This window comes from Protopterus annectens, chromosome 7.part0, assembly GCF_019279795.1.
Source record: "Protopterus annectens isolate FY-2018-M chromosome 7.part0, PAN1.0, whole genome shotgun sequence".
Taxonomy (NCBI): Eukaryota; Metazoa; Chordata; order Ceratodontiformes; family Protopteridae; genus Protopterus; species Protopterus annectens.
Genome location: NC_056739.1, coordinates 118,368,106 through 118,380,782, shown reverse-complemented (window position 1 = coordinate 118,380,782; position 12,677 = coordinate 118,368,106).

The following is a 12,677-nucleotide window of genomic DNA, read 5'->3' as shown; positions in this document are numbered from 1 at the left end:
CAATAAAGACATCCTGGGCTTTTATGTGCTTTTTGATGACATTACTGTGTGTTCAAGTCAGATTTCAGATACTTGTCAATAATGACTCCTAATAACTTACTGTGGGTGACTACTTCAATATTTGTACCAGTGTTGGATTGTACTTTGAAAGTGGTATGTGAGGGAGATTGAGATTTAGCAGTGAAAAACATATGTTTGTTTTGTTTTGTGCGGATTTAAGATGAGGTTGGACTAGTCCAGTTAAATTTCGGCTGTGAAGGCTTGTTGGGTGGCATCTTAGAGTGCAGTAGTTGTATATATTGGACAAGAGACTGCAGGTTAGAGATTGCCTTCCCTATCAAGGATTGATATCAGAGTATAGGCAAAGAGAAAGAAATAGGGGTGTCCCAAATGAAAGACCAGCACTGGTAGAACTCTTAATAAAATCTAGAACAGAAACTGACATTAAAAAAAGAATAATTAGTAAAGCATATAAAGTACTACATAATAATTTTAAGACTCGCTCAGAGCAGTTTAGAAAGGATCGGGAAGAGAGATTGTTTAAGCAATTCACAAAGAAACAATGGGGGGATATATGCATGTTTCCCAAATATGCAACAAAGTCTAGAAGACTTAGGATCTTTGCCTGGAAGTGTTTACATAGGTATTTTTATATCCCAAGTTGACTGCAAAGAATTTTTCCTCAGGTGGACAGCAAATGTTGGGAGATACGATGGGCAAGAGAGAACGGTGGCAGGGAACATGTTTTTTGGAAGTGTAATGAGCTGGCAGACTTTTAGGACTCTCTGCGGGCTGCTCTGTTAGAGATGCTGGGTAAGCGGGTTGGATTGACTGGATAGATGATTTTTTTTTGAGCTGTGATACAGAATCGGAATTACCTAGACATAGTAAGGCCTTGCTGAGTCTAATTATGGTGGCTGCCAAAAAAAGCAATTACTAGAAAATGGAAATCAAAGTCTAGACCAACCTTACTAGAAGTATTGGATATAGTAACAGAGATAAAAGAACTGGAATTGGGATCTTTAGAAAAGGGAAGAAGCAAACTACATAGAAAAAAAATGGTTTAAGAGGCAGGATCTGAGTGACCCATATAATGCTTAACTGACAATGACTGGATAGATTATAAGTGATGTATAATGTTTGCAACTACAGTGGTGTCACTTTGGTTTTCATTTATATAAATGTAAGATTGCCTATGTCATGTGTGATAATTTAATAAAGATGTTTATTGGAAAACAAGCAGAGTGAGCTGTTAGGTGTTGGTTAGTGATTATACCAATGAGTCGGAGGCCCAGAATGGAACCTTGTGCAACTCCTACAGGTACAGATAGGAATACTGATGAGGAGTGATTCCATCTAACACGTAAACTACTGTAAAGTACTGTGGGAGAGTTTATGGAGACGTTTGGGATGAAACACTATAGCAAAAGCTTTAGAAAGATCCAGAAAGACAGCTGAGACTTTTTAATTGTTATAAACTTGCTGTACGGTATTGATAAAGAAGAGGAGAGCTGTGTTGGTACTATCAGAGTGACAGCAACCATGTTGATAGCATGAGAGAAGGTTGTTGTTATTTAAGAGGAAGGCTTGGAGTTTTGTGTGCGTGCATTTGTCTAAATTTAGTGATTTATATGGGTGCATCTGCTTTGTGAAGTGACAATATAAATGATTGTTTCCAGGGGGATGGGAAGTGAGATTCTTGGATGGCTCTATTGATAAGAATTGTGACAGGGTGGGAAATAACGTCTGCCACTGCTAATTGTAAGTATTATGTGTGGACATCATCAGGGGCTAGGGTGGTGGTAGTTTTAGTTTGCTAAGAAGTTGTTTGACAGAGGGCGGAGGGACTGACTGTAGGTTAAAGATGCTGTAGTTATTACTGGAATGATTACTAGGTGTTAGGTATGTGCTGTTGTCTGATTTGTGGAATGAAGTGGAGTTAGTGGTAGGTGTTTTGCTGGGCCAGAGGTCAGGCTTTGAGACAGAGGTGGCCATGTCAGTGAATGTGTACATTAAATGCACAACTGATATTTTAGTCTGTTTTAGTGGGTACAGGGGCTGGCTGTGTTGGTTTATCTGTTTTTAGTAGATCAAAATAGAGACCCAGAATTGCTTGAGCATTTAAAGTAGGAATCTTAACAGGAAATAGAGGTTTTTTTTTTCTCTGCTTTGACATGCTTTGGCTGTATTACAGAGCAGATGATAGTTTTCACAATTTGCTGATTTTTTTTTTTTTTGGCCAAGTGGTTCGATACATCATCTTTGTTTCATGAGTTGTTTTGCAGATATAGTAAGCCATGGGTCTGGTTAGATTTTACTCTGTTTTTCTAAGTGGTGCAAAATTACTGAAAATATTTAAGAATGTGCTGTTAAAAGAGATTACAGCATTGCCTAGAGGGACGGTATTTTAGGTTAGAGCAGTTTTGTTCTTTGAGGGTTTTAATGAAGGAATGTTTGTTACACGTGGATAGTTTTCAAACAGAGTTGAACACAGTCAGTTTGGTTGTTTTAGGGAATGTGCAAATAGCAATGGTTGGATGGTGTTAACTTAGAACATGAGGTAGCAATCCTGATGAGTTTGTGAGGTGTGTTGTAAGGAAACAATCTAAGGTTGAGTATTTGTTATGTGTTTTCTTGCATATAATTGGTGAATGTACGAGTAGAGAAAAGTTGAATACGGTGACACTGTTGGATTTTTGCCAGTGTACGTCTAGTGTGATATTGTTTGGTGCCCATCACTGAATGTCTTCCAGAACAGATATGTTTTTGTTTCCATTTTGTGGTATATAAGGGACTATTAAATGTGTTGATAGGTTACATATGAGGATTTCAGCATTAGCAAATAATTGGGGCAGATTGTGAGAATAGGGAGAGATGAATGTTATTATTGAAGATCATGGCTACACCACCTATGTTTTAGCAGTCCAGTCTTGGTGGCTATTTGCTTGGTGAAAGTAGTTCAGTACAAGGGCTGGCTGGTTTGAGGCATATTTATCTTGGTATGCAAATGTCTCAATAGTGGAACTCAATCCATGCTTGGAGAGATGTGATTTTTATTACACATGCTCTGGAAGGTAGTATTAAATAGTTTTAATGAAGCTTTAGTAGACTGCGATGTATTTGTTGGAAAGTTTCAATTTCCTCCCACATTCCAAAGATGTGCAGTAGCTGGACTGGACACTCTAAATTGGCTGTAGTTGTGTATGTGTGTGTGTGTACTCATTTTAAGGCATTGGAGAACTGTGGCAGGGCTATCCTCCCAGTGGGGTACATATTGGCACCCCAACCCCATATGCAGGAAAAATGGGGAAAAGGGGTTATAAATGGATTACGTTATTGTGGGAATTGATTAACATGGGGATTGTGTGAGTAATTGGGAGAGTCACAGGAAGGAGGTTCATGGTTGGGTTGTATATCTCCATTGAGTGACAGTTTTCTGTCTCTAAAGATTTGTACAAGTTTGTATATGATGTGTAATTTAGGTTTGATAGAATGAAGAACCAAGGAGGGGAGAGGGGGAATATTAGAAGACAGTGTAGTTCTATCAGCTGGAGAGAATATGGCTTACACAGATATGGGGAGCTGGAAGAGAATGATTGTGTTAGAATTGGGGGAATGGGGGAGGTGTCCCACTTGGTGTGGCCTGTTAGTGAGAATTTGATAATTAGAGAGTGAAAGAAGGAGGAGTGATATGAAGTATAATAAAAGGTGTAACAAGTTGCTGCTTACATGAGGGGCAGGGTATTGCTGAATGGGAGAAGGATGTGTGTATTGCAACATGTAGTGAGTTGGCGTGTAGTATTTTGAGTTAAGAGAGGGAAACTGTGTGTGGTTAGAGTAAGCATAAGAAATAGAGGGGGTGATGACACAAAGTGATGATGGGTAGAATTCCATACAATGAATGAAGTGGGAAGATGGGAGACTAGGAATAATTTTGGAAAGGTATTAGGGCAGATTGTGCAAAGATTAGTAGGGGGAGTTTAAGGTAAGGTTCAAAATGACAGTGGATGTAGGTGAATTAACAGGAGTTGTGGAACAGTAGGAAAGTCTTTATATGCCTTAATCATATTACAAGGTTTAAAGGAATGTGTGAGGATGACACTGAGTTATTTTACGTACATTTGAGTATTGTTTGATCCTTTGTTTTTCTGTGTGGTATTGGATGAATCTGGTGTAGGCCTGTGATTGAATGAAGTAATGGTATTACGAAAAGAGTATGGTATTTGGAGTGCTTAAAATTATGCCTCAAAGTGCAAAGGAAACTTTTCTTTTCACACAAAAAAATGTTTGCATGCATCTTTATGCAAGCAAAGACTTTTCTGTGTAAAAAGAAAAGTTCATTTTGCAGCTTTTAGGAAAATACAGTGTTTTAAAGATTTCTTCCAAAAGTGGAAGTGTAAATGAACAGAGATGTGTTTACAGCATTAATATTAATGAATGGGCAAGAGGCATTTTTCATTTGATTTGTTTTTTGCCAGCTGTTTAACAGTTTGGCAATTACATAATTAATACATAATTATGTACTTATGCCAATCCAGCATAATTATAGCTGGAACCCAAAGTGACACAAACTCCTGCTGGCCGTCCATTAATATTTAGGATGTAAACACGACTGTTTAGTCTTCAGCTTTTGGAAAAAAATCTTCCAAAGTCTGTATTTTTCTAAAGGCTGCAAAACAAACTTTTCTTTTTACACAGAAAAGTTTGTTTTGCACCTTTAGATATGATCTTTAATGAAATGGCTGTGTGCATTGGTCTGGCGACTGTAAATGATCCGTGTTGGGGAGGGTGGTGTTTAAAAATAAAGGTAGTGTTAGAGGGGGTGGATGGGAATTGGGAGGATGGTAGTGGAGTGAAGTGAAGCTGAGTGTAGCAAGGCTAATTTGGATTTCTACCATAATCATACCTCTCAGCCTGCAGATGTTGAAAATAGGAACAAAGCTCCTTGAAAGCCAAGAACATCCAACTGAAAATCTGGCATCTAAATAGCATCAATTTTAAATACCAGACAGCACACAAGTCTTCCTACTTTCAGTATGAATATGGGAAACTACTAAGAAATGCATGTTTACAAAGCAGAGTGAACATTGATGGAAAAATACAAGCATGTTATCAAAGGTAAAGTGTTGAGATTTTAATGGATTGTATTGCAAAATTCTACCACACAACATAATTTATTTCTGCTTAAGAAAAGGAGAAGTGAGATGTGTGTCCTCTTTCTTTTAATTATTGTTGCCACTAGTCAGTTGATCACGTTGTGTGGTTTTCATGTACCAGACAGCTTCAAAAATCACATACAATGAGGGGAATTCAAAAAAATTGTGTGATGGGGTAAATAGAGTCTAAAAAAAGGACATACCTCCAAAAGCAGGGACATCCCATGCAGGAGTAAATCAGGCCTGAAAATAGGAATATTTCTCCAAAACAGGGACAGTTGAGAGGACTGAATCTTTTTTTTTTTTTTTTGGAAAATAGTCAGTAAGACTGATGTATTTCTGACAATTAACCTAAAAGAATGTAATAATAATTACTGGAATCTTTCTGACTAGTTCAAGTTTTTCAGCTGCTGGATTTTTTGAAGTAAGAAATTGTACCTTTTTTAGTTGTTTCAGCTAGCTTGTTCAAAGGCTACATAATGCAGTGTTGCATTCAATCATGCATCAGATCAGTGAGATATTAAGTGGTTCAATTTTCTATTCCTTAAAGTGATGTTCTCTCATTCACTCTGCCCTTATCAATGGGTTCCAATTCAGGGTCCCAGGAAAGCCAGGGACTATCTTGGCACTCGGTCAGTGTAAGTTAGAGGAATTCCAGATATGATGTAGTTTCGTAGTGGGATGGGTATTTACATGTATGGATACATAGACTAACGCACACACACGCACACACACCACAGTCATGCAGTCACTTATGTCGCACACATATACCAGCTATTTGGAAGATTTCCCATAAAGCTACAACTTGTCTGAGGGATGCAGCCGGAAGTAAGACTACCCACAAAAAATATAAACAGACACAGGGACAACATGCAGCCCACACACAGAAAGCAACCTTGCCAAGAACTGAAGAACCATGTGTTTTGAGACAGCAATAACTGAATGTTTTCCCACTGTGCCATCTGTGACTCCAAGTCTTTTATATTCTGATGGGCTACAAAAACATGATTTTCTGAATTTGGTAAAATACATTCTAGTTGAAGTTTAAACTGTAGTCTACCATTGTCTCTATATATTTAATGACGGTGTCATTTTTTATGAAGCTACTGTTTGTTCTGCAATCATAATTTATTTCCTTTTTGCCAAGTCTCACAAGTCTCTGTTGGTTGATATTAAAGGTAAGTTAATTACTAGCGGACCAGAACGTTTACTTATTTAGTTATTTATTATGTTTTCTAACCAGGAAAGTTTGATTAGGAAAGTTCCATTTTCAGAAAAGGCCTGGGTAGACAACAGTCTAGCAGCTGCACATACTGTAGTGATTAGGCAGCACAAGATATATAAAAAGTTATATAATTCATAGGATAAACCATAAGGGTTATAAAATGAAGGATAACACAACTGTAGACTGATGTATTAAATTTAGATTAGAATAAATTTGCTCATACAACAATTAAATAGCCTATAAATTAGTTGCTCTAGGTAGGTCCTGAAAGGTATATCTATCTAGTACCGGTGCAGGGCAATTATTACAGAGGAATGCAGACATACTGGTAAGGTAGTGTTTAAATGCATTGCGGTATAACTTGTTCTCAACTAAATTCACATTTGCTGTTGATAGATTACCTAAGAATACTTACGATAACAGTAGAGAACAGTGAAACTGTGCATAGAGACTCTTGACGAACTAGTTTGATTCAGTAGTGAGGAGAAATAAGTTTCTGAGTCTGAATCCGCTGGTTTCAGCAGTTAATCGCTTAGTTAGTAAATAGAACATAATATGTAAACAGTTATATTCTTAGTCATGCAGGTGTAGCTCTGCAGCCAGGACAGCATGCCGTGTGTGTAGAGGCCGAGGTAGAGTATTCGGAGGTAAACAGCAATGAAGATAGAGGCAGTACTGGCTAACATATTATTTAGGTTCATAGGTAGATACTAGGGTATCTGCCCTAGGGCATTTATAAGCCTAGCCAGAGTGTATTTGGCTTCCGCCTCCCTATTAGATTAGCCTACTGTGCCTCTGTAAAGTAGGTCACAGAAGGTACCCTTTTAAGATTAGTTTACTGTGCCTCTGTCTAGCAGGGACACAGAAGAGATCCCAGGGGTGAATTTGCAATTTGCCATCCACGCGTCCAGATTTCGCTTGAAGAGGGTCAGCGAGGGGCTATGTCTAACATGAATTAGGATTCTATTCCAGAGTGAGAGGAGCCTCTGGGAAATGAATCTGTCCCTCCAGCATGTCCTATTTATTTTTGTGCTGAGGTTTAGGTCCCTGGAGCATGTAGCTCTAAGGGACTTGGATTTTTTGAGGTGGAGCATGTCCATTAATTCTGGGTTTGACATGACTTTGTACGTCAGGCATAGATCGCCTCCGAGTAGGCGGTAAGCAACTGAGTAGAGCTGGAGTTTCTTTAGTCGAGCTGCATAGGACATCTGTTTGTAGCCCATGATCCCCTTGGTGAGGTACTTTTGGGGTCTCTCCAGTTGCTGCAGGTGTCGGGTAAGGTACATCCCAAAAGGGGCATTGTATTCAATTATGGGCCTGATGAGTGATGTAGAGGGGCACAATGACCTCTCGATCTAGATGCGAACCCTTTTGTGATAAGGTGGGCTATATAGAAGGTCTTTCTAACCACTTTGGCAACATGATTATCAAAGGAGAGATTACTATCTACGTTGGTCCCCAAATCTCTAATTACTTCCGTACTTAATGGATTACCACCTATGTGGTAATTTGTGCGCACCTTGTTTTTCCCAAAGGGGATGACTATGCACTTTTTAGCATTTAGCTTGAGGCCGTGGCTCTGGCACCAAGCATCCGTCTCTGAGACCCTTTTGGAGGATGCTTGTGTCAACTGGAGATTCGATTATGGCCCCCAGTTTGCAGTCATCTGCGAACTTTGTCAGCCATAATCCCCCCGTGTTAGTCTGAACCTCAGAGAAGTATATACCGAACAAGAGAGGTCCCAGAACTGAGCCCTGTGGGACGCCACTTGTAACTGGTTTGGATTCGGACATGGCACCTGCGATTCTGACCATGTGGGTTCTATCTGAGCCAGTTTGCAACCCATCTTGTGATATAGGGGTTGATATTTAAGCTGGCAAGCTTATTTATGATGCCCAAGTGGGATATTGTGTCGAAGGCTTTTGTGAGGTCCAGGTAGGCTGTGTGGACTACCTTGCCCTCCTCTATGGCTTTGGTAACTGTTTCAAAGAAATCAACTAGGTTTAAGAGGCAAGATCTGCCCTTAACAAAGCCAAATTGGGTAGGGTCCAGTGTCTGGAGGCTCCCAATGTCTTTGTTTATGAATTCCATGATAATACGCTCCATAGCTTTATAGACCAGACTAGTCAGGCTTATGGGGCGATAGTTTCCGGGGTCCGTTGTGGCACCACCTTTGTGGAGTGGGACCACTGTAGCTGTACGCCATTCTTTGGGTACATATCCTGTAGTAAGGCTAAGTTTGAACAGTGACTTAATGTAAGGGTTCAGTTCTTCTTGGAGCTCATGTAAGATACAACCTGGGACACCGTCCGGTCCCATAGATGCTGTGTTTTTTGCTTTGGAGAGGTCAGCTTTCACCTGTGCATCTGTGATGTCAGGGAGGTTACATTCAGTTGGGACAGGCATTTGCTCCTTTGGGGGGGAAGGGGGGGGGGGTTTGTGCTGAATCTGTCTGCCAGGATGTTGGCTATGTCTGTAGGTTCGGTATATTTTGTACCGTTATGCAACAATTGAGAGCATATCTGGGAATTTCCGCCCATGTTCCTGACATAACTAAAGAAGGTCTTGTGATTATCTTTAGTGTCTAGGGCAATTTTTCTTCCGAAGCTGGCCTTTGATGATTTTATGAGGGATTGAAGTTTCTTGTTAATACTGATCAGAGATGCCTTCCCTTTTTGGGATTTTGCTCTGTCATGTAGTAGCTTCCTCCTTCTGTTGTATAGCTTATTTATGGCCGGAGTCCACCAGACCGGTCTCCTGTTTTTGGAGTGAGTCTTGGTTTTATTTGGGATAGCACGATCCATGCATTCCTGCAGGTGCTCATAGAATGCATTTGTAAAGGATTCTGTGGATTGGGCTGTATTATCCTCTGGCCCAGGGGCTTTGAAGGATTCCACCTCAGTCTTGAGAAGTGCAAAGTTGTCTTTTGAGAAATTCTTTACAGTGATTTCCTTGGCTGGGGGTGAGGACGGGATATGGATGTCCAGGGAAATTTGTTTATGGTCTGATCTTACCAATGAGGGGTTTACCTCTGGTGTGGAACATAGAGTCCCCATGTTGGTGATGACCAGGTCCAATATGTTCCCTCTTGTGGGAGTGGTGACCAGTTGTTCCATTGCGTTAGAGTTTATAAATTCAAGGAACCGTTGGGCGAGGGTGTTTGGGCTTGTAGTTTTACCAGTCAATGCTTGGGTAGTTGAAGTCACCCAATAACATAGTGTTTGGAGAGACCTTCATATTCTCCAGTGTTCTCAGGAATGCCAAGTGGGGTTCCTGTAATAGGGAGGGTGTTCTGTAGCAGGCTACAAACTGAAAGGCAGTTTTGCCCGCTGTTAGTTGCACATGGATGGTTTCCGATGCTTCGTGCAGTGCCACTAACCTGGAGGTGTAGGTATTTTTGATGAATATAGATACTCCCCCTCCTTTTGTTCTTCGGTCTGAGTTTTGGGGCTGAAACGCATGGTATGAGTTATAACCTGGTAGTGCTGGGGTGCTCTCAGGAGCCTTGAACCAGGTTTCTGTTACTGCACAGACATCGATTTTCTCCATACTGAGGAGAGCCTCAAGTGCGTGCATCTTGAGGTTTAGACTTCTGGCATTGAGTAGCATTACCTTTAGTTTTTTATCCTTGGGTTGTCTATGGAGGTGGGTTTGTCCTTTGAGCCTTGCCTAAAAAAGGCACTATGGGGTTGGCAAGAGCCTTGGACAGTATACGAAAGCCTAAGGGTGACAGGTGCAAGCCGTCTCTAGCGAAGCAACGTGGCTTGTCGAGCATGTCATCCCAGGCTGACAGACACTGGATCCCCTTTGAATGACACCAATACTTTAGCCAATTGTTGAAACTGATCATTTTGTCTTTATACTGTGGCATCATTCTTGGTGAGGCAAGATGCTACTCAAGGTCAGGGTCATACCAGCCTGGGCTACATGGTCAGAGAGCTCCTCTGTCTCTTTTCATGTAGTCCAGGGAGGTACATTTCAGATCATTCACACCAGCATGGACAATGGCAGAGTCCTACTTGTACTTGCTTTGGAGTGACCTGAGTGCCTGCATTATGTGGCGGATCCTGGCACCAGACAGGCAGCTTAGTGACCTTCTCCTTGTTCAGTCTGGTGAGTGGGACATCAGTGTGTCGGACAATAGAGTCCCCTATAACAAGTGTATTTGGTGTGCTGTTTGGCCTTAAGGGCTGTGACTGTGAGGCACACTGATTTTGTGAGATGTGATTTGTGGGTATTGTTGAGGGGTGGCTGTTGCTTGGATATCTACTTAGGAGGTCTTTGCTGTTTAGGCAGATTTTTATTTAGAGCCTCCAAGTATGTTTTTGTGTGTTTATGTGTTGGGTATGCAGATGCAATAGGTCTGTGTGAGACTGGATTTGTGGTGTGGGTGGTTACCTTTTCCTCCTGCCAGTCTTGGGTTGAGAGAGCTCTGCCTCCAGTTTGGCTGTGTAACTGCATCTCTCGCATGTATTAGAGTTTGTTGGAAGGAGGAGAGGGTTGTCTGTGTACATAAGGCAATTGTAACATTGCCTCAAAATTCCCAGATTCACCAGCTGGACTGGAGAGTAACCTTGAAACTGACCCTTGGACATACCAGATTAGTATAGGGAACTGTTTTTCTACTGATCAGATTAGGGAAGGGAACTGATTTTTCACTTTATCAGGAAGGACCAATCGGGAGCCTAATACTTATGAGAAGTCAAGGAGGGTGTAGTGCTTTAGTTAGTGTTTCCTTATAAGAGCTGATCAAGTGCAGGGCTTTAGAAAGAGAATAGAGTGATTACTTTGAGAGTTTGAACAGTTCTAAGGGAAAAAGTGAAGAGCAGACTTTGTGGAGTCTGGAATAGTTTAAACCTGTATAGGCGGCGCTGCCTGACGCTGCTCAGTGCGCAAAACCACGCAAAAAGAGAGTTGTAGGGTTTTAAGAGAGAGATCAAGGAGTTTAGAACTGACCCAAAATGGCCAATAAAACTACAGCTTCTAGGTAGTAACCACTCCTCTAGGGACAGGCAGGCTGTTCAGTGTTAACCACTCCCACTGGTGAACACAGAGACTTCCCTTTATCCCAAGCAAGCACTGGCCTTCTAGAAACTTCCAAACAGTTCAGAACAGCAAATCTGTAACTGAACTTTCTTAACTTTCAGAAAGTGGGAAAAAAGCAATATTTTTATTTTTTTTTTGTAGTTTAAAGGTAGCAGAGATACACAAGCAGCAAAATAATCACAACAGTGCAATAAATGACCCCACACTTGAGTGCTAGGCCAAAATCAGGTAAAATGCAGTTTTTAGAGAAAAAAAATGATTTTAAATTAAGTGCAACACAGGAAATGCAGTAAACAGGCTCTAGATGTGTTCCAAGTACTGTTACTGTTACAGATATAAATTTTAGCAAGCCGGAAAATGCCAAAAAATAGGCGGCAAAGCAGTAAAACTTAACAAAAAATCAGAAGAAAATACTTAAAATCACAAAAGTGGCTCCTTTTCTTCTCTCAGCATTTTCTCCCCTTGGTAGGTGCTTCAGCAACAACTAGCAAGCCTGAAAAGATGCCAAAACCACGAGGCAGATGGGTTTTAAGAGAGACAGATCAAGGAGTTTAGAATTGACCCAAAATGGCCAATAAAACTACAGCTTCTAGGTAGTAACCACTCCTCCAGGGACAGGCAGGCTGTTCAGTGTTAACCACTCCCACTGGTGAACACAGAGACTTCCCTTTAGCCCAAGCAAGCACTGGCCTTCTAGAAACTTCCAAACAGTTCAGAACAGCAAATCTGTAACTGAACTTTCTTAACTTTCAGAAAGTGGGGAAAAAGCAAGATTTTTGGGGGGTGGTTCTTTTTGTTGTAGCACTGAAATGCATACACTGGCACAGCAGTTAGTGTTTTTGCCTCACAGCAAGAGGTTTCCGGTTTGATTCTCAGCTGAGGTGCCTTCTGTGCAGAGTTGCATGTCCTCCCTGTGTTCACATGGGTTTCTTCTGGGTGCTCCAATTTTCTATCACATTCCAAAGACATGAATTAGGTAGACTGGACACGGTAAATTAGCTAAAGATGTGAGTGTGCATGTGACTTTGTGGAAGAACTACTGCAGCAGGGCTAGAAACCCAGTGGTGTAAACCATGACTGAGGATGATTGTTATTGTTGAAGTGACACCCCGACCTCATATGCAAAAAATGGGGAAAAGGAGTTGTGAATGGATGCAACTACATTTCAGGAGGAGAAAAGGGGGAGGAGTTCTAAGGTCTTTATTAAAAGGTAAAGAAGTGGTCTAGCTTTTTATGGGAAGAGGTAAGGA